The sequence below is a fragment of the Heteronotia binoei genome, chromosome 5 (genome assembly GCF_032191835.1).
Source record: "Heteronotia binoei isolate CCM8104 ecotype False Entrance Well chromosome 5, APGP_CSIRO_Hbin_v1, whole genome shotgun sequence".
Lineage (NCBI taxonomy): Eukaryota > Metazoa > Chordata > Lepidosauria > Squamata > Gekkonidae > Heteronotia > Heteronotia binoei.
Window position 1 is genome coordinate 133,036,345 of NC_083227.1, and position 19,179 is coordinate 133,055,523.

Below are 19,179 nucleotides of genomic sequence, written 5' to 3' on the forward strand. Positions count from 1 at the left end.
TTGGGAAGGGACGTAGCATGGGAAGAACAGCGGGAAACAGGGAGGGGGTGTCAGCTGACTGCAGGCACCATTTTGTGTTTATGAGATTCCTACAAGGATTCTAAAATGGGAGATAAAGATCTCGAGGAGGTGTGGGAAGTTAAGAGGCTCTACGTGACGATAGGGATGATTTTCTCTCAGTAGGGGAGGTTACTGAGAGACGCACACGAAATGGTATTGTTCCCTAAGGCATTCTGTCATTCATTTTAGTACATCCCCTTTCACCTTTGCTACTGCATAGCTGTAGTAGAGAGGGTTCATAGCCGCAACGCAGGCTTAAGTCATATATGTTCTTGGCTTTAAGACTTTTCATATGGTAAGGCTGATGAAGTATTTTTGCCTAGACAGTTGGCAAACCTGGGCATTTTCTCTTCCCCTGGGTGCTTGTCATATATATTGGTAGATAATATTACAGAATGCCAAAAAAAAAAAAAGTATATTGGTGAGACCAGAGGAAGTGGCATACAAACAGTTTTGCCATTCTAGTCATAGAAATGCATTTCAGCTGTTCATGCAGTAGTGTTTGGGGACTATTCCTACACTAATTAAAGAAACACCTAGGATATAAAGGCTTGAGAGTCTACCTCTATCCCGTACTATTTTTCTACATTTTACCCACATTTCTTATCTACAGCTTTTTGGTTCTTTTGATTTACCTATTTTTTGAAATTGTATGTTATTTATTATCCACCTTTCTTAGACGGACTCGAGATGGATTATATATAGTGAGCTACCTTTAAGACCAACGAAGTTTTATTCAGAATGTAAGCTTTTGTGTGCTAGAAGCACACTTCTCCTTCTAGCACATGAAAGCTTACATTCTGAACAAAATGATGTTGGTCTTAAAGGTGATACTTGACTCCTGCTTTGTTCTACTACTTCAGACCGACACAACTGCCCACCTGGATCTATCTATATAGTGAGCTAGTACAATCACAAAAAAGAGACATTCTGTAACCATTGCATTAGGATTTTAGAGACCTGGAATCACAAGAATGCACTGAAGCATAGCATAAGCGTTTACATGGCACATTAACCAGTAGAAAAAATAAATAAATAGGATCTTGTTCTAAAGTTACAGCACATTCCTAGGACATTGGACAGGTATCACATTAGTGAATAGTGTTCAAAACAGCCACCGTTTATCAAGGAGTCATACTAGGGTTGCCAAGTCCAATTCAAGAAATATCTGGGGACTTTGGAGCCAGAAGACTTTGGGGGTGGAGCCAGGAGCAAGGTTGTGGCAAGCATACTTGAACTCCAAAGGGAGTTCTGGCCATCACATTTCAAGGGACGGCACACCTTTTAAATGCCTTCCTTCCACTGGAAATAATGAAGGATAGAGGCACCTTCTTTGGAGGCTCATAGAATTGGACCCCCTTGTCCAATCATTTTGAAACTTGGAAGGTATTTTGAGGAGAGGCACTGGATGCTGTGCTGAAAATTTGGTGCCTCTACCTCAAAACACAGCCCCTCCCATGGCCCTAGATACCCATGTATCAATTCTCTATTATACCCTATGGGAATCGGTCTCCATAGGGAATAATGAAGTGCCCAGCACACATTTCCCTCCCCTCCCCCTCTTTCTGATGACCCTGAAGTGGAGGGAGGGCCTCCAAACTGGGGGATCCCCTGCCCCCACCTGGGGATTGGCAACCTTAAGTCTAGGGTTGCCAAGTCCAATTCAAGAAATATCTGGGGACTTTGGGGGTGGCGCCAGGAGACATCAGGGCGGAGCCAGGAACAAGGGTGTGACAAGCATAATTGAACTCCAAGGGAGTTCTGGCCATCACATTTAAAGGGACCGCACACCTTTTAAAATGTCTTCCTTCCATAGGAAATAATGAAGGATAGGGGCACCTTCTTTTGGGGCTCATAGAATTGGACCCCGTGGTCCAATTGTTTTGAAACTTGGGGGATACTTTGGGGAGAGTCACTAGATACTATACTGAAAATTTGGTGCCTCTACCTCAAAAAACAGCGCCCCCAGAGCCTCCGAAACCTCCAGAACAATTCCCCATTGTACCCTATGAGAATCGATCTCCACATAGGGAATAATGAAGTGCTCAGCAGACTCCCCCCCCCCCCCCTTTCTGGCAACTCTGAAGGGGGATTGGCCTCTCTACTCACCAGTTGCTGCCAACTTCTTCAAAGTAACACAGACACCCCATCCCAAGAGGAAGCCTTTCAATCAGCGACTGAAGCCTCCGGAGGTAGAAACGCACATGGTTCTCTGGGGGCGGAGCTCCCCCCCTCCGCCAGCCAGACTCCCCGAGGAGATGCCACCCAGCTGGAGAGGACGCAAGGACTACGCGTCTCAGCATGCACCTCGCGAAGGGAGGCCAGACTGGAGTGAATAGCAGGCCGGTGGTGGCGGGTCTTTGTGACCCGGAGGAAGGGAGAAGCCTGAAGCCTGCTAGGGAGGCAGGCAGGGAAAGAGACACGGCACCGCTTCTGGATTTTTAGAGAGCGGGGAAGGAGGCCGCTAATTCGGGGGCCCCCCGGCAGGGCGGGGTGTTTGGGAAGCCTACTTAAGCCATATGTAGTGCCCAAGTCAATGAGTGTCACAATGCTATATATTGTTGGGGTGGTTTCAGGAACAATCTGGATATCTACAAGGAATGGATTAATCCCCCCCTTCAAAAAAGAACACTTTGATTGTTCTCTTGTTCCATGCCTCTATGTGTTCTGTGTTCCATAGTCAGTTTTAACTTATGTGTCAGTGTCCTGTTTTTGCTGAGTAATTTTCATAGGGCTCATCTAATTTTATATTGGGTATACTGTAATACTGGCATACTGTATGCACACTAAATCGTAACAATATTGTCTTATGACCTTGGACATAATTGCCTGCTTGGTGATCTTGGTTCAGTCACAGTTCTCTCAGAGCGGTTTTCTTAAGAACAGTTCCCAAATATTTAACTAAATTAGTAACCAGATCACTTCCCATTAGGGCTGCCAGGCCCCCAGTCTGGGTGGGGGTTCCTCCAGCTGGGAGGTTCCCAGCCCACCAGCTCACATTGGGGGAACCTCCCTCGACGTCACCAGCATGATGACATCATCCGGAAGTGATGTCATAATGCTGGCGACCTCGCGTGCCAGCTGCTCTAGACGTTTCCAGGAAAACTCTATGGTTTTCCTGGACGCTCTAGCCATTTGGGAAGGAAAACTCTATGGTACAATACAGAAAGTCCCTAGAAGAAAGTCCCCCACCGGAGGCTGCAAGGGACTTGGCAACCCTACATCCCATGATTATTTCAATATTAGTTTTTTCATGTTTTGATAAAATTATTAGAAATCATTTTAGTTTTTTTTAAATTTTAATTCCAGAAAAAGAGCCAAACTTTTCTATAGGATCCATGACAGACTGTATTATAGTTTGTGGGTTTGAGATTATTAATATAACATCATCTGAATAGCTCTTTAATTTAAATTCTTCTCAATCAGCTCTCAATCCCTCGATGTTTGGATTTTGTCTAATTCTAGAAGCAAAAATTTCCATTGTGAGAATAAATAATAATTGTGATAAGAGACATCCTTCTCTATTTGGAATCAGTCAACATTCCATTGATTAAAATATTTTGTTTTGGATAGATGCCTTGGATCCTGTTCAAAAATTTAGATCTGCAATTGATATGCTGTAATACTTTTAACATAAATGTCCAAGACAAATTGTCAAGCTTTTTCAGCATATAAAAACATAATGTTTTTTCTTCTTTATTCTGCACAAATTCCAATGCATTAATTATAAAATGAAGATTTTCTTTCATATATCTCTTCGGACAAAACCTGTTCGATCCCAGTGGATTATTTTTGTTATGCATTTCTTATTTTTGTTATGCATTTCTTATTTTTGTTATGCATTTCTTATTTTGTTATGCATTTCTTATTTTTGTTATGCATTTCTCTGCCATTATTGGGCAAAAAGTTTATAATCCATGTTTAACAACAGTTTCCTCCTCCTGCCATTGAGTCCACCCTTCAAAGCAGCCATTTTCTTCAGGAACTGATCTCTTTAGATCTCTGCAGATCAGTTGTAATTCTGGGAGATCTCCAGCCCACACCTGGAGTCTGGCAACTCTATGTCATTTTCTGTAAAAAAAAAAAAATCTGTGGGTATATCTAATATTTGAGAAAAAGTTGCAAACTGTTTCACCCTGTTCTACCAGGGCAGAGGAATATGTATGTATGTATGTATGTATGTATGTATGTATGTAATGCCATCTGAAGGGTAGGAAAAATTAAAGTTGAAGGTAGGAATTGGTCTGTAGTAAAGAAAACAATGCATTATTTGAACAGATACAGTCACTATACTAGCATGTTTGGGTATTGTTAAACTTCATAACATTCCTGAAATCTTTAATAATGTGTCATAATTAAATATGCTATCAGGGTCAGTGTGTCATAGTTGGCCAGGCAGGCACCTGCTGAAGGTGCCACCTGGCCACCGGGGTGAGCTGGCCCTGTTGCACATGCTTTGGAGTGCCTGCACCACCCTGCTGCTCTCAGGAAGGCGAGAGTGCTGGAGCAGTGCGAGCCGTAGTGGTGCATGCGCTTCTCAGAGCCTTCCCCAAGAGAAAGAACCACTGAACTATCAGGAGTGCAAATAAGCCTTTGTCTCAATTTTAAGCACACAAAAGCATTTTAAATCATAAGTATGTGTGTAAACTTTTTACTGTGATATCAAAACACTGAACCAAGTATATCATATCACATTTCAAACATACATGTCCCTCCCGAATAATACAGAAGCAGTGACACAATTACAGTTCCTTTCACCGAAGTAGAGCTTCTGAATAAGAATTCTAAGCAAACACTGAAAAAGTGATAACAAAACAACCTGTACTGGAAGGCATGTCTGTTTGTTGCCGTTACTGCAGTCTCATATCTTCGTTTGGCTTTTAAAAAGTGACCTTTTCATTTTTGGTACCTGTGGGATCAGCTGAACACAAGAAACAAGTCACCGTGGGAGCAAGAGAGACTGTGTCTTTGAAGCTGAACTTCAGTGAAAGGAACTGTAATTGTGTCACTTCTACTTAAGATTTAAAATGCTTTTGTGTGCTTAAAATTGACACGGAGGCTTATTTGCGCTCCGGATATTCAGTGGTTCTTTATCTTGTTGTCTATTTCACACTGAAACCCTAACGTTCCCCAAGAGAAGGCAGCCTCCGTGGAGCGCATTGCGCACACACCACCCAGCTGCTTTCACCTTCCCTTCAAAGCACAGACGGGAAAGGTGAGAGAGCTGGGCGGTGCAGTTCACAGTGGCACATGCACTTCTTGGAGCCTGCCTTTCCCAAGGGATGGCAGGCTCTTTGGAGTGCATGCACCACCCAGCTGCTTTTGCCTTCCCCAGATCTGTGCTTTGGAAACACAGACACAGGGAAGGAGAAAGTGGTGGGATGGCACGTGGTGCACTGGGAGGTGCTTGGAGCTGCCTTCATCACTGCAGAGCCGGGGGGTGGGGCGGGGAGGCTAGGGTGTCAAAAACCCTGACACTGGGCCTGCATGGTACAGCTGATTAATGGTGGCTATAATTATTTACATTTAGACAAATTCTTGAAGATGTTGTATACGTGTACAGTCTACAGTTACCTAATGCTGTTCAGGGGTGTCAAATTCATTTGTTATGAGGGCTGGATCTGTCATAAATGAGACCTTGTTGGGCCAAGCCATTCCCATGCAGAGATATAAACTTTATAAAGCACACAGACAAAAACACAAGTAAAGATTTTTTAAAACCTTATAATAAAACCTACTTAAAACATTAGCACTCATTGGTCTTAAAGGTGCTTTCTTTGTATCTCTCCCATGGGATCTAGGGAACTGGGCAGAGGAAGCTCTGGCTCTTTCCTTCCTTCTCCAGGAGACCAGGAGGGGGAGGAGCCTCAGCCAATAGAAGGAAGGGAGGCTTGGCTCAGTAGCTCTGCTGTGTGATTGAGACAGCCTGACAAAGCAAGCTGTCCCTTCCCACTTCCTCCCCAAGGGAGGAGCCTCATCCAATGGAGAAAATAAAGGCTTTGCTGTGTAGCTCCTGTGTTGATTAAGCAAGCCTTGCAAAGCAAGCTGTGATGCAAAAGAAAGAAAGAAAGAGGAAGAAGGAAGCAGATGACAGCCAGTTGCTCGGGCCGGGGGGGGGGGTTGATAGGAGTCCTCCAAGGGCCTGATTTGGCCCCCAGGCTACATGTTTGACACTCCTGCATGTACATTGTCTTACACAAACATTTTCGTATTTCACATAATTAGTAAAAAGGGGAGGAATCATACTCCCACCCATGTTCATTGTAGAGCGGGGAAGCTATGATTTTTCATTTGGGACAAGTATAAAAGCCCTCAAACTGTTTCATGCTATAAGTTTTGAGTGAGAAAAACCTGTTCTTTGGAAGCATTTTATTCAGCCTGAAAGAGAAAATATTTCACAAGAGGTTTTGCTCAGGGGTTGCCAAGTTTCCCAATTTTTTATTTGAAAATTTGAAAAAGTCCACGGACTTTTTCTAGTTGCACATTTGCAATTAGTGAAATGTATTTAAGGGGTTTTTTTTGTCAAAAATAAAATGTAGATTTTCTCAGGCCCCCTTCCAAATTCCCAGCTTCCCCAAATATATATATATATATATATATATATATATATATATATATATATATATATATATATATATATATATATATATAATTTTACTTACTTGAATAGACAAAATAATTTTTATCAGGTCCCCAAAGTCCCCCATTTTTCTAGTGCAAATTTTTTTGGGGGAAAGACCAGATAAGAAAAGGAACACATGTCCCTCCTCCACAGACTTTTCCTTTTTTCTTGGGCCTTCTCATGTCTAGTTTTTTCAAGTAATGAGTTTTTAAAAATTCAGTAAAATTTTCACAGGCGTAATTTGGGGGAAGATAAGAAAGAAAGTGCACAATAACATTTAGAGGTTCCAGAGCTCTGTTCCTGTGAGCTCCTGTGCAAAATAAGGCCTGGCTGGGATTGCTACTGATTTCCGGGTGATAGAGATCACTTCAGCTGGAGAAGATGGCTGCTTTGGAAGGTGGACTCTATGGCTAGGCTTCCCAACCCTCCTGCCCTGGCGGGGGACCCCTGGATTTTCAGCCTCTTCCCCCACTCTCCAAAAATCTGAAAGCGGGGGGAGGGGGTGAAACGGCGCCAAGGAGCGTGGCGAGCCGCGAGTCCGGGTCCTTCTGAGCCCATCTCGGAGGAGCAGCTATGCTGAAGCGGAGAAGAGGCGGCAGCGCAGCGGCAGCGCCCGCTCCGCCTCTGAGGAAAAATGAGAGAAGGGGCGGGAGTCTCCTCGTCGTCATCGCTGTTACCGCCGGCTCGGGTCACGTCGGGCGGGCGGCTTCTGGGGCCGGGCCGGGCGCTGGTGCCCAGGGGAGGGGTCCACCAAGGATCCCGCAGTCTCTCCATCTCCTCCAGGTGGGCCTGAGTGCGGCTCTCCAGCGGGTCCAACGGCTTCTGCTGCTGCTGGGGGAGCCGCCTGGGCTGGTCTTCGACGGCCCCCCGGGGGGAGACCCCCAGCAGGAGGGGCTGCCGCAGTGCCAGCCCTTGGGGGAACGGCAGCGGGCCATGGCTGGCGGGAGGGGGGCGCTGGCACCTAAGCCATGCGCCCTCGGCCAAAAAGCACCCGTCCAGTGACCACCCGGCTCAGGGCATAGAGGCGTCTGCTTGCCCGCCCCCACAGGAGGGGGAGTTGGGGGTGGGATCCGGCAGCCAATGAGCGGCAGAGGAGCGCGCGGGAACCGCCCGGCCCAGCCCTCCAGTCCCAGCTTGCAGCTCTCTTGCTGCACAAAAAGCGCCCAGCAGTTAGCACCAGCTCGGGGCTCTGCGCGCTCCCTCCCGTAGAAAAAGCAGGCCGCGTGCATGCATGCAACAGGCGGCGAACCCTTTGTGCATTTGGCCCGCTGCCGGTTGCCTGGTTTGCAAAGAGGAGGGAGACGCCTTTGCCTGAGCAGTGAGCTGTGAGCAAGTTTGCAACCCTTCAGTAGATGTTCGCTGCATATGCTTTGCTCCGCTGCTAATTTCTAGGTAAGGAAAGGTCCCCTGTGCAAGCACCAGTCGTTTCCGACTCTGGGGTGACGTTGCTTTCACATAGGGTTGCCAATCGCCAGGTGGGGGGCAGGAGATCCCCCGGTTTGGAGGCCCTCCCCACGCTTCAGGGTCGTCAGAAAGCGGGGTGAGGGGAGGGAAATGTCTGCTGGGAACTCTGTTATTCCATATGGAGATTTATTCCCATAGAAAATCATGGAGAATTGATCTGTGGGTATCTGGGGCTCGGGGGGGGGGGTGTTTTTTGAGGTAGAGGCACCAAACTTTCAATATAGCATCTAGTGCCTCTCCCAAAAATACCCCCCCAAGTTTCAAAAAGATTGGACCAGGGGGTCCAATTCTATGAGTCCCAAAAGAAGGTGCCCCTATCCTTCATTATTTCCTGTGGAAGGAAGGCATTGAAAAAGTGTGCCGTCCCTTTAAATGTGATGGCCAGAACTCCCTTTGGAGTTCAATTATGCTTGTCACAGACTTGATCTTGGCTCCACCCCTAATGTCTCCTGGCTTCACCCCCAAAGTCTCCTGGCTCCACCCCCAAAGTCCCCAGATATTTCTTGAATTGGACTTGGCAACCCTATCTATGGCAAACCCCACCCTCACCAGGCTCCACCACCAAAATCTCCAGGTATTATTCAAGCTGAAGCTGGCAACCCTAAGCAAATTGGAGCTTGCTGGAAACCTCCTAAACATTGGGTCATGTTCTGTAGAAGAGGGAGGGGAAGGAGCAAGGAGAGGCCAGGAACACAAGAATAAGCTGTATTCATGCCTGTCACAGACAAAACTCTGTTGTGACTTCTGAATGCACCTAAACTATGCTGCAGTTATTTGATCAGCTGTCTGGAAGAGCAACAGGGAATTGGATTTAGTGTCCTTTCCTTTTCATTCTGCCTGATTGCAGCTTATTTTACAAGGCTATGTGAAATATCGCTGACAAACACAGGTGTTTTTGGTTGGACAAGGGTCCCACAGTGCAATCTAAAACACAGTGATACCCAGGGTTGTTTTTTTTTAGCAGGAACGCAGTACTGGCTGGCTTGGTGCCAGGGTGTGTGGCCTAATATGCAAATGAGTCCCTGATGGGCTTTTTCTACAAAAAGGCCCCATGTGAAACAGTGGTGACATTGGGGGTGTAACCGAATATGCAAAAGAGTTCCTGCTGGGCTTTTCCCACAAAAAAGCCCTGGTGACACCCTTCTAAGTCCACTGAAGTCAGTTTAGGAGCGAGCAGCTCTGCTTAGAATTGCAGTGTAAATCTACAAGGCACATTTGGATAAGAAGTGAAATATGTAACTATGACTTTATTATCTGTGCTAAGAGGGCCTAGTTTGTGAGAACAATTCTCTGTCAGCTTTTCTTATTATTTAAAATCAAAATTTTGAGTGTTAAGCATGATTAGCTACTGCAACTGGAATTATTCAGGAGACAGACATAGCAACAGGATTAATACCCTCAAAGTAGGTTAGTGTGTCAAGATTCATGAAGGCCAGCTGGCAGGTGTTAGTAGCCAGCCATTTTCAGAGCAACGTGGCATTCACTCTGTTTTATTCTTTGCTTTTACAAAAAGCAATGGTTAATTCATTTTTTTTTTCATTTTTTAAAATATTTAAAGCCCGGTATAGTCAATCTATGTTTTGAATCCCCAAGCTAAAATAGGTTCCTTTTGAGGTTTAGTTTTTAAGAAACATAGCTTAGTCAAAATGATTCAATCTAGAAATATCCAACAACACCAATTATTCTTCCCTGTGGTTAAAAATAGAAATACAGTAACACAAGTAATAAATATAATAAACTGCATGTTGCTGTAGTCCAAATTCAGACTTCTCAGTGGCTGCTCTCTTACTTTGGAATAGCCTTTCAGAGGCAGTAAGGCAGATTTGTATACTGCTTACCTTCGGAGGAAGTTGTAAAGGAGATCTGTATTGGAGATCATTCAATTTACATTGAAGGGGAAGTAGTACGTCTTGTTGGGAAGTCATCTGCTTGGCATGCCGAAGGTCCCAGTTCCAATTCCCAGCATCTCTAGCTAAAAAAGATCAGGTGATAGGTGATGTGAGAGACTTCCACCTAAGACTCTGGAGCTGTTGTCAGTATGAGTAGACAATAGTGACCTTGAAGGACCAAGAGTCTGATTCAGTACAAGGCAGCTTCATATGTTCTTGTGTGCTGAACTGAAATCAGTACTGTTTGGATTTTTGTTAGTATTTTTGTAGTCTGTATAATGTTGTTGCTAGAGGTTTTGATATAGTTTTTAAAAATTGATTTTATTCTGGTTTTTGTTTTATTGACTTATCTATCTCATGTTCCAGCATTACTAGAAGAAAAGCAGGTTAGAAGTGTTCACACTAAATAAATAAAATAGAACAGTCCTAGTCCACTGAGATAAGCTTTTGTACTTCAAACATCATAGAGATATTTTGAACAGTGAACTTCCTCAGTGAAAGGAAAAGCTAGAGTTGTTGAATATTTTCCTATAACTATTTAAAAGTACTAGATGCCTTTAGATCAGGACATGATAGACTCACTTATATCAGATAATAAGAAGGGGTTTTAATAGATTCGCATATATCAGATAATAAAAGGGGTTTTAATTTCTTTTAATTTGCTATTTTTCACATCAGTGGTATGATGTGCTGGCTACGAGTGGGAGATCTTTCCAACCAATTTTCTAATGGACATAACCTACTGACCAAAGAAAATTTATCCAACATGAAAAGGAGTGAGCTGGTTCACAGGGTTGCCAATCCCCAGCTGGGAGCAGGAGATCCTTTGGTTTGGAAGTCTTCCCCCACTTCAAAGGTTATCAGAAAGGGAAGGAGGTTGAATGTTTGCTGGGTAGTCCATTGAATTCATTTGTTAGGAGGGCCATATCTGACACAAATTGGACTTTGTGGGGCTGGGCCACGTGTGTCAGAAAATGTAATGTGAGGTAGCAGAGATGTAAGCTTTATGAAGGACACAGGCAAACACAATTAAAGATATTATTTTTAAAACTTAAAATACAAACATGATTAAAAATCTTGCATTTTTTTTTTTAAAAAATGGAAAGGTAGGGGAATAGTGGGATTTGGCAATTTGGGATTTGGCAATGCAATGTTTAAAATAAAGCATTGTGAAATAGCACAAGGATCACAGCAGAAACACAACCCTTCCCCAATGGTGTGCTCAGATTGGCAATGGCTCTCCAGTATAATATTCCCTTTTGGCTGTAAGTTCCCAGGTTAGAGTACTCACTAGGTCAGGTCCATTGAGCAGAGACAAGCTGGCTCAAAGCATCAACTCTATATTTGCAAGGATACAACTCCAGGAAGCTTGAGCTTCAGTTGTCTATATAGAAACTTGAAACACATTGCAGCATAGACAAAGCAGCAAGGAAAACGTGAAATGGATCTTCCATCAAGGTCCCTGGGCCCTATCTATCTGGACACAGAGGTTTTAATGGAAAATCCACTCCACGTTAGAACATAACAACATAAGAGAAGCCATGTTGGATCAGGCCAATGACCCATTCAGTCCAACACTCTGTGTCACACAGTGGCCCCAAAAAAACCCAAGTGCCATCAAGAGGTCCACCAGTGGGGCTAGCTTTGATTGAGAGTCAGTTCCATGTTTTCCTTGCAGCTTTGTCTGTGCTGCAGCCTGCAAAGACAAGGCAGAAGGGTCAGGAAACTGAAAGAGCTGGAAACTACTTCAGCCTTGGAGCTTCAAATGGTGAGAACAGGAGGTGGGGAGGGGGGAGAAAAGAGCCCGGGGGCTGGTGGGCTGGTTCTGGCCAGCAGGTCAGACATTTGACACTCCTGCCCTATGGAGACCGATCCCCATAGGGCAGTGCCCCCCAACCTTTTAGGCACCAGGGACTGTCCCCAGGGTCAGCCCACCCACCGCGGCCCCAGGGTCAGCAGGGTAGGGGCACTGAATTCGGCTTCTCCCCACCAACCCCCTGTGCCGCTGCCTCCCCCCTCTGTTTTTACAATTTTAAGGCCTGGGAAGGGGGAGTGAAGCGCCTCCCAGGCTCTTTAAAGGCAGATCCCACCCCCGCAGATCAGTTGATTGGCAGGGAAAACCGCGACAGCAGCAGTGAGCGACCTAACTGCAAAAGTAGCACTGCCTTTGCCTCCTCCCCACTTCCTTCCAACACCCAGGAAGCAGGACCGGATCTACATGTTTTTTGAGGGGGGGGCAAAATTAAAAAATCACACCCCCTTATGGGCCCATTGTATCTTATGGACCCATAAAATAGAATGGACTCCATAGACAATTTGACACCCCCTCCTCCAGCGGCGCCTTGGGCAAGCGCCCACTCTCTTCCCCCCTAGATCCGACCTTCCCAGGAAAGAAGTGGGAAGGAGGCAAGGGCAGTGCCGCATTTTCAGCGGGTTGCTTGCTGCTGCCTTGGTTTTTCCTGCCGATCAGCTGATCAGTTTATTATTATTATTATGGTCATTGACCAGAACATGTAAGTCATTTAGAACAACCTTAAAAGTACCTTGTAGAAAGTCCCACAAAGAGTCTACATGTTAAGATTAGATGACTTAAAGGTTATAACAGTAAAAAAGAATATAAAAGGTTATTATTTAACCCTTTAAACCTTTTAAAAAGTCATTTTAAAATTTGTTAAAAGATTTACAGTTTGTCTTGCTTTTTTGCGTTCCTATTTGTCTTGCTTTTTTGCGTTCTTTGTAAACCTGGGAACAGAACTAGCCACCTGTCTTGTTGTCTGGTGGTTCCTATCAGGCAGAAGATAATCTAATGTGAGTTTATTTGACCTGCCAGAGAACCCTTCCAACAGCGGGCTGATAATTTCCCTTCGGCTCGCAATACGAAAAGAACAATTAAAGAATATATGCTCCAGAGAATCTATTTCAGGTCGGGAACAGGAACAGAGCCTAAGTGCATAAGGAGTCCCTTTATGCCTCCCCTCTACAACTGCAGATGGCAGGGACATACTCTTAGCTAGGGTAAAAGCCCTTCTAGTGTTGTGAGATTTGAGGAAGTATAGGTAGGTGGCGGGGGCAACTATATATCTACTGTTTGCTGAAGAGAAATAATCTGGGGAACTGAGAAGATAATGTCTTTCTATATCTTGCACTCTCTGCTTATTGAGTGATTTTGCGTGGTCTATGCAAAGATTTAGGAGGGCTTGGGGGGGAAACCCCAACTTCCTGATGGCTGTTTGGACTGCTTGGAGCCAATTGCATTGAAATTGGTCATGCAAGATAAGAAGAACAGCCCCGTAGGATTCATGTTACCAGTGACCCATTTATATATAGAAAGAAAACAAATTCTGGCCTCTACTCGAGTCATTCCTGTTTTCAAGCGAACCCAGGAGTTTGATACACACCTGGGTACTTGGATTAATGTTCTAAGAAATTTGGATTGGACTCTCTCGAGTAGGGACACGGAGGAAGCTGAAGACCCCAGAAATGTTCTATAAGTTAGCTGGGCCAGTGCCTTAGCTTTAAACAGGCAAAGTGCAGCTGGAACACTGTAACCCCCCTGAGTCCGATAAAATTTCAGGATACTATTTGCTGATTTCTCTCCTGCATCAGCAGCGCTGCTGTTATGGATTGAGTTGGAACTCGAAGCTTGCACCACTACTCCCAGGTATTTGAAACTAGATACTTGTTCCAGTGATCAGCTGATCGGAGGGGGTGGAGTTGGCCTTTAAAGAGCCCGGGGGGCACTTTACCACCCCTTCTCAGGCCTTAAAGTTGTGAAAACAGAGGGAGGAAGAGGTACTGCGGGGGGGGGGTGTGAGGCTGTGTGGTGCCACAGGGGGGCAGGGTGGCGAGGCTGCGTGGCCTGGTTGCTAACAAGCCACGGACTGGTACCAGTCCATGGACTGGGGGTTGGGGACCCCTGCCGTACAGTATAATGGATAATCAATCTGTGGGTATCTTGGACTAGGGAGGGGGCTTGCTCTTTGAGGTAGAGGCTTTTTGAGATTTTCAGCATAGCATCTGGTTCCTCTCCTGAAACCCCTTCCCAAGTTTAAAAAAGACTGGGCCAGAGTGTTAAATTCGTTGAACCCCAAAAGGCATTGCATCATCCTCCATTATTTCCAATGAAGGGAAGACATTTAAAAGGAGCACAATCCCTTTAAATGTGATGGCCGGCACCTGCCCAATGGTGCATGGCGCCCTAGGCAGACCAATGGTCTGCTGCCCTCTCCACAGCGCCCCCCACATGGAGGCACTCCCACACACCCCCCCCCCCCCTGCGGCGCCATGCCACCCTGTGCCTCCTCCATCCCTTCCCCACTCCAGGTCTATTTTAATGCCGGGAAGGGTGATCACACACCACTCCCAGCTGTCTAAAGGCTGCCCCCCCGCCAGTCAGCTGATCAGCGGGTAAAACCATGCTGTGTCCTCACTCAACGCCCGGGCAGGCCAGCAGCCTCACTAACGAACTGCGCCCTGAAAGGGTACTGCTGCTGCAGTGGTGCCCTTTTGGGACGTGGCTTGTGGTGGGGAAGGGAAGGAGGAAGAGGCTGAATTCAGCACCCCCACCCTGCCGGTGCCCAACCACCTAATTTGTCTAGTGAGTGAGCCAGCTCTGGAGATGGCCAGAATTCCTTTTGGAGTTCAATCATGCTTGTCACAACTTTGCTCCTGGCCCTGCCCCCAAAGTCCTGGCTCCGCCCCTAAAGTCCCCAGATATTTCCTGAGCTGGACCTTGCAACCCTAGGTTCTTAACTGTTACCTTTTACCAGTTAGCCATTTACATGAGTCTTCAGCTAGTTAAAACTGAAGTATTTTATTCCAATTAACCATACATTATTAGATCCACGAAATGATTGTGCAACCCAATTATTTACAATTTGAAGTCAAACTGAGATGTAGGATGTTTAATTGGAACTGATAGTTATCCCAAGAAATCACATTAGTTGATAGCAAAATAAAGATAGTGCAACTACTAGGTGTATCTTCTATTAATAGTGCTTCTAGTTATATCAACTGTAATGCCTTTGGCTAACCTAGAAATAATTCAAATCAGACAAGGCCCTTCAATGGGAAGAAGATACTGGAGTGGATAGTGGCATAGAATCACAGAGTTGGAATGGACTTCTAGGGTCATCTAGTCCAACCCCCTACACAATGCAGGACATTCACAAATACCTCCCCCCACCCCCACCCCATGTTTATAGTCTCCTCTCCCTCTCACACAAATAGCCCAATGAGGGTTTTCTTGTGTTATGTGTCTATTCCGCTAGGGTTGCCAGCCTCCAGGTGGGGCTTAGAGATCTTTGGGAATTACAACTGATCTCTCTATGACAGATATCAGTTCCCCTTGAGAAAATGGCTGCTTTATAGATGAAGGCCTACATAATTATCTCTGGATTAAGAATCAACTAAAATGATCATAACAAAAGATAGAAAACCGTTTTCGCACACAGCTTACCTCGCAGTCACATTCCTGTTCCCTCTGCAGCGTCTGTCGGATTTCCCACCATCTGCGCCGGAGTTACAGGAAGTGCTGCGGCTTTTGCGTAGCAAACGTAAACTGGGTTTTAGCGGTTTACATTTGCTACGCAAAAGCTGCGGCACTTCCTGTAACTTCGGTGCAGATGGTGGGAAATCCGACCAGATGCTGCGGAGGGAACAGGATTGTGACTGCGAGGTGAAGTCACATAATCAGAGATGGGCTATTGAGAGTATGGTTTGCATGCTGGAATTTATTGAGCCCTCCAAATTCTCTGCTCATGTCTCCAATAGAGGCCCACTATGATAAGAAGTAAACATGATTTTCTAACATATAGTATTGTGATAAATGCTCAGGGGAAAATCAAGTTATGGCAAGATAGTTGACAAAACTACTGCTTTAGAGGGTGGACTCTATGGCAATATAACCCACTGAGGCCCCTCCCATCCCTAGGCTCCACTCCAAAATCTCCAAGTATTTTCCTACCCTAAATTGGCAACCCTCACCCTCATTTCAGGAGGCATCTGGGGCTGCAGCAGGAGAAAGGAAACAAAGAAATCCTACTCCACTTAAAAAACAAACAAAGTGGAGATTTTGCACAACATCCAACCTAGTAAATGTGATAGTGGTAGCTGAATATAGTTCAGGGCTTTTTTGTAAGAAAAACCCAGCAGGAGCTCATTTGCATATTAGGCCACACACCCCTGATGACAGCATTGTTTCACACAGCCTTTTTGTAGGAAAAACATAGCAGGAGCTCATTTGCGTATTAGGCCACACCCCTGATGACACCATTGTTTCACACAGGGCTTTTAATAAGGAAAGCCTAGGAGGAGCTCATTTGCATATTAGGCCACATCCCCTGATGGCACCATTGTTTCACACAGGGCTTTTTTAAAAAGAAAAGGCCCAGCAGGAGCTCATTTGCATATTAGGCCACACCCCTGATGACACCATTGTTTCGCACAAGGCTTTTAATAGGGAAAGCCTAGCAAGAGCTCATTTGCGTATTAGGCCACACCCCTGATGTCACCATTGTTTCACACAGGGCTTTTAATAGGGAAAGCCTAGCAGGAACTCATTTGCATATTAGGCCACATCCCCTGATGGCACCATTGTTTCACACAGGGCTTTTTTTTAAAGAAAAGGCCCAGCAGGAGCTCATTTGCATATTAGGCCACGCTCCTTGTTGCCAAGCCACCCGGAACTGCATTTGTGGGTGTTCCTGCTCAAAAAAAGCCTTGATAAAGTACATCATGTATCTTCCTCCTCAAGTATTAACTGTGTGTAAGAAGTACCTTGCCCATACTCCTCTGTGCCCCAACCTACTTCAAAGTTTGGAATTTTGCAGGAAGAAAAGGGACTGGGATAATGGACTGGGAGGAGTGGGGACGCAGGGAGGTATCCACTCCCTTCACCAGTGCATCGTGGCTTCTGACCCTCAAAAGAGTACTGGGACAGTGTGCAAACAGACCTCATAGTTAAAGGATTTGCCTTCACCAGCCGTCTCTTATATTTCACAGTAATAAGTTGTCCCAAGGAATAATCCTCTTTCAGTGTTTAAAGCAGTAATGTTATGATACGTCACAAGAAATTCTAAGTAATCATGTGCATTTTTTTTGTCTTTTAAAAATGCGTTCATAAACTGTGCAGGTTGCTTGTATTGGATAAAGAATGGTACATTATTTCCATGAAAAATGTTGCTAACCAGCAGATGTCACTATGGTGTTTACTGTATACCAGTAACTGAATTAGTCAATTAGATGTAACTCCAGGTGCCTCCTTTTGGTATATGCTCAAAAGGAACATAGACACCCACCACCCTGCCAAAATCCCAAAGATACCTATAAACTCAGAAATTCTGAGGATCCTTGCCCCAGATAATCCTCCTCTTTTTTGTTGTTGTTGTAGTAGTATATACTGTCATAAATGAAGTCATTAATTCCTTTTTCTAATAAAGCCAAAAGCAAAATGATGTCTTTTTTGAGCTTAACAAAAGAGAGTTCCAGGAGCACCTTAAAAGCTAACAAGATTTTATTCCAGCATGAGCTTTTGTGAGTCACAGCTGACTTCCTCAAATGCAACGGAAATCATTCCCCTCATTTTTATTGAGAATATCATGGAAGGAGAGGGTGGGAAAGGGAGGAGTGGCATAAATCAGGTGTGATTGAATGGCTTAGATTGTTCCACAGCTGGGATGCTGAGAGAGACCAGAGGTTCTATCCTCTCTCTCTTGTGGAGAAGATAAACAAAAATAAAATACTAATGAAGGGAGTCATGATATATGTCATGTTAAAAACAATATATTCATTCATACCCCATCTTTCTCTCCAGTGGGGAACCAAAGCAGCTTAGATCATTCTCCCCTCCTCCATTTTATTCTCACAACAACCCTGTGCAAAAGGTTCGACTGAGAGAGTATGAATGGCTCAAGGTCACCCAGTGAGCTTCCATGGCACAACCCTATTCATGGTAGACTAAGGTTTAAAAAAAACCTGATTCAAACCTTAGTCTACCAGTTCCTAGTCCAATACTCTTAACAACTACATCACCTTGGCTCTCAAATCAAATCTCTCTGTCAAAGTTGCTACAAGTCTGGTCCTGTTGAGTTAGGCTTAGCACTTTGATTCAGGCCCTGCCTTTTGATGCTTGGTGTTTAACTATTGCTGAGAGCAAAATATATATCACAAATAGATCGAATTGACCTGCAACAAATTGTTGAAATACCATGGGGGGGCGGAATACACAGTGATGGAGCCCATTCATTGTGGTCATAACCTCAGGCCTACAGAAACACCAGTTGGACAGAGTAACACAAAGGAGAACCAGTCTTGCCACTTGGTCTTAGATGTTTGCAGTCATTCCTAGGTCAGCTTCAGTCAAGCTTCAGGCTGCCAAATGGGACTTCCGGTTCATCACTCAATCTGGTTGCCCATTTTCTGATGAAATTCTCTCAGGCCAGATGTCGTGGCTGATGTTGGTCCATGAACAATAGCACTCTGCAGATGCTTTGAGGCACTCTTACGTTACCCTTATCACTTCATATGTTGCCAGCTGCCTGGAGAGAGAGAAATGCCCTAGCCCTTTAAGAGAAGCTGAACAAGATTTTTTTTAATCAAGTGATGTTACTTATCTCCCTGCCATGAAAAGCTTCCACTCATGAAGCCTCTGTTAAAGAGGCAGTAAAGGATATAAACATTGCTATAGAAATAACGCAAAATATAAGGCAAAGTATAAGCATCTAAAGTATAAGAATCTAAAGCAACTACACTTTATATATATATTTTTTGTAATAAGGATCTCATGCAGCTTTATCACAAAACAGTACAGCACAGGTGGCCAGGAAACAAATCCAGCCTAGTATTCTGCCTAGCAGGCTAGTTTTTTTAAAAAATGTGGGAGGTTACTATTTTTATTATTTTTAATTCTGTCCTGTCTGAAGTGATGCAACTTGATAGAGACTTACCTCTCTCAGGAAAGCTAGGCCAGAGTCTTGAATGGGTTGATCAGAATCATAGAGTTGGAAGGGACCTCCAGGGTCATCTAGTCCAACCCCCTGCACAATGAAGGAAACTCACAAATACTTCCCCTAAATTCACAGGATCTGCATTGCTGTCAGATGGCCATCCAGCCTCTGTTTAAAAACCTCCAAGGAAGGAGAACCC

The 19,179-nt window shown here is 44.8% G+C and overlaps 1 protein-coding gene across 1 annotated transcript in view; it reads left to right on the forward strand.

Annotated features, from left to right (window-relative positions):
- LOC132572884 (membrane protein BRI3-like) overlaps positions 1 to 19,179 on the forward strand; it is a 418,468-nt gene that overhangs the window by 373,904 nt on the left and 25,385 nt on the right. The gene's annotated exons all lie outside the window — the stretch shown is intronic.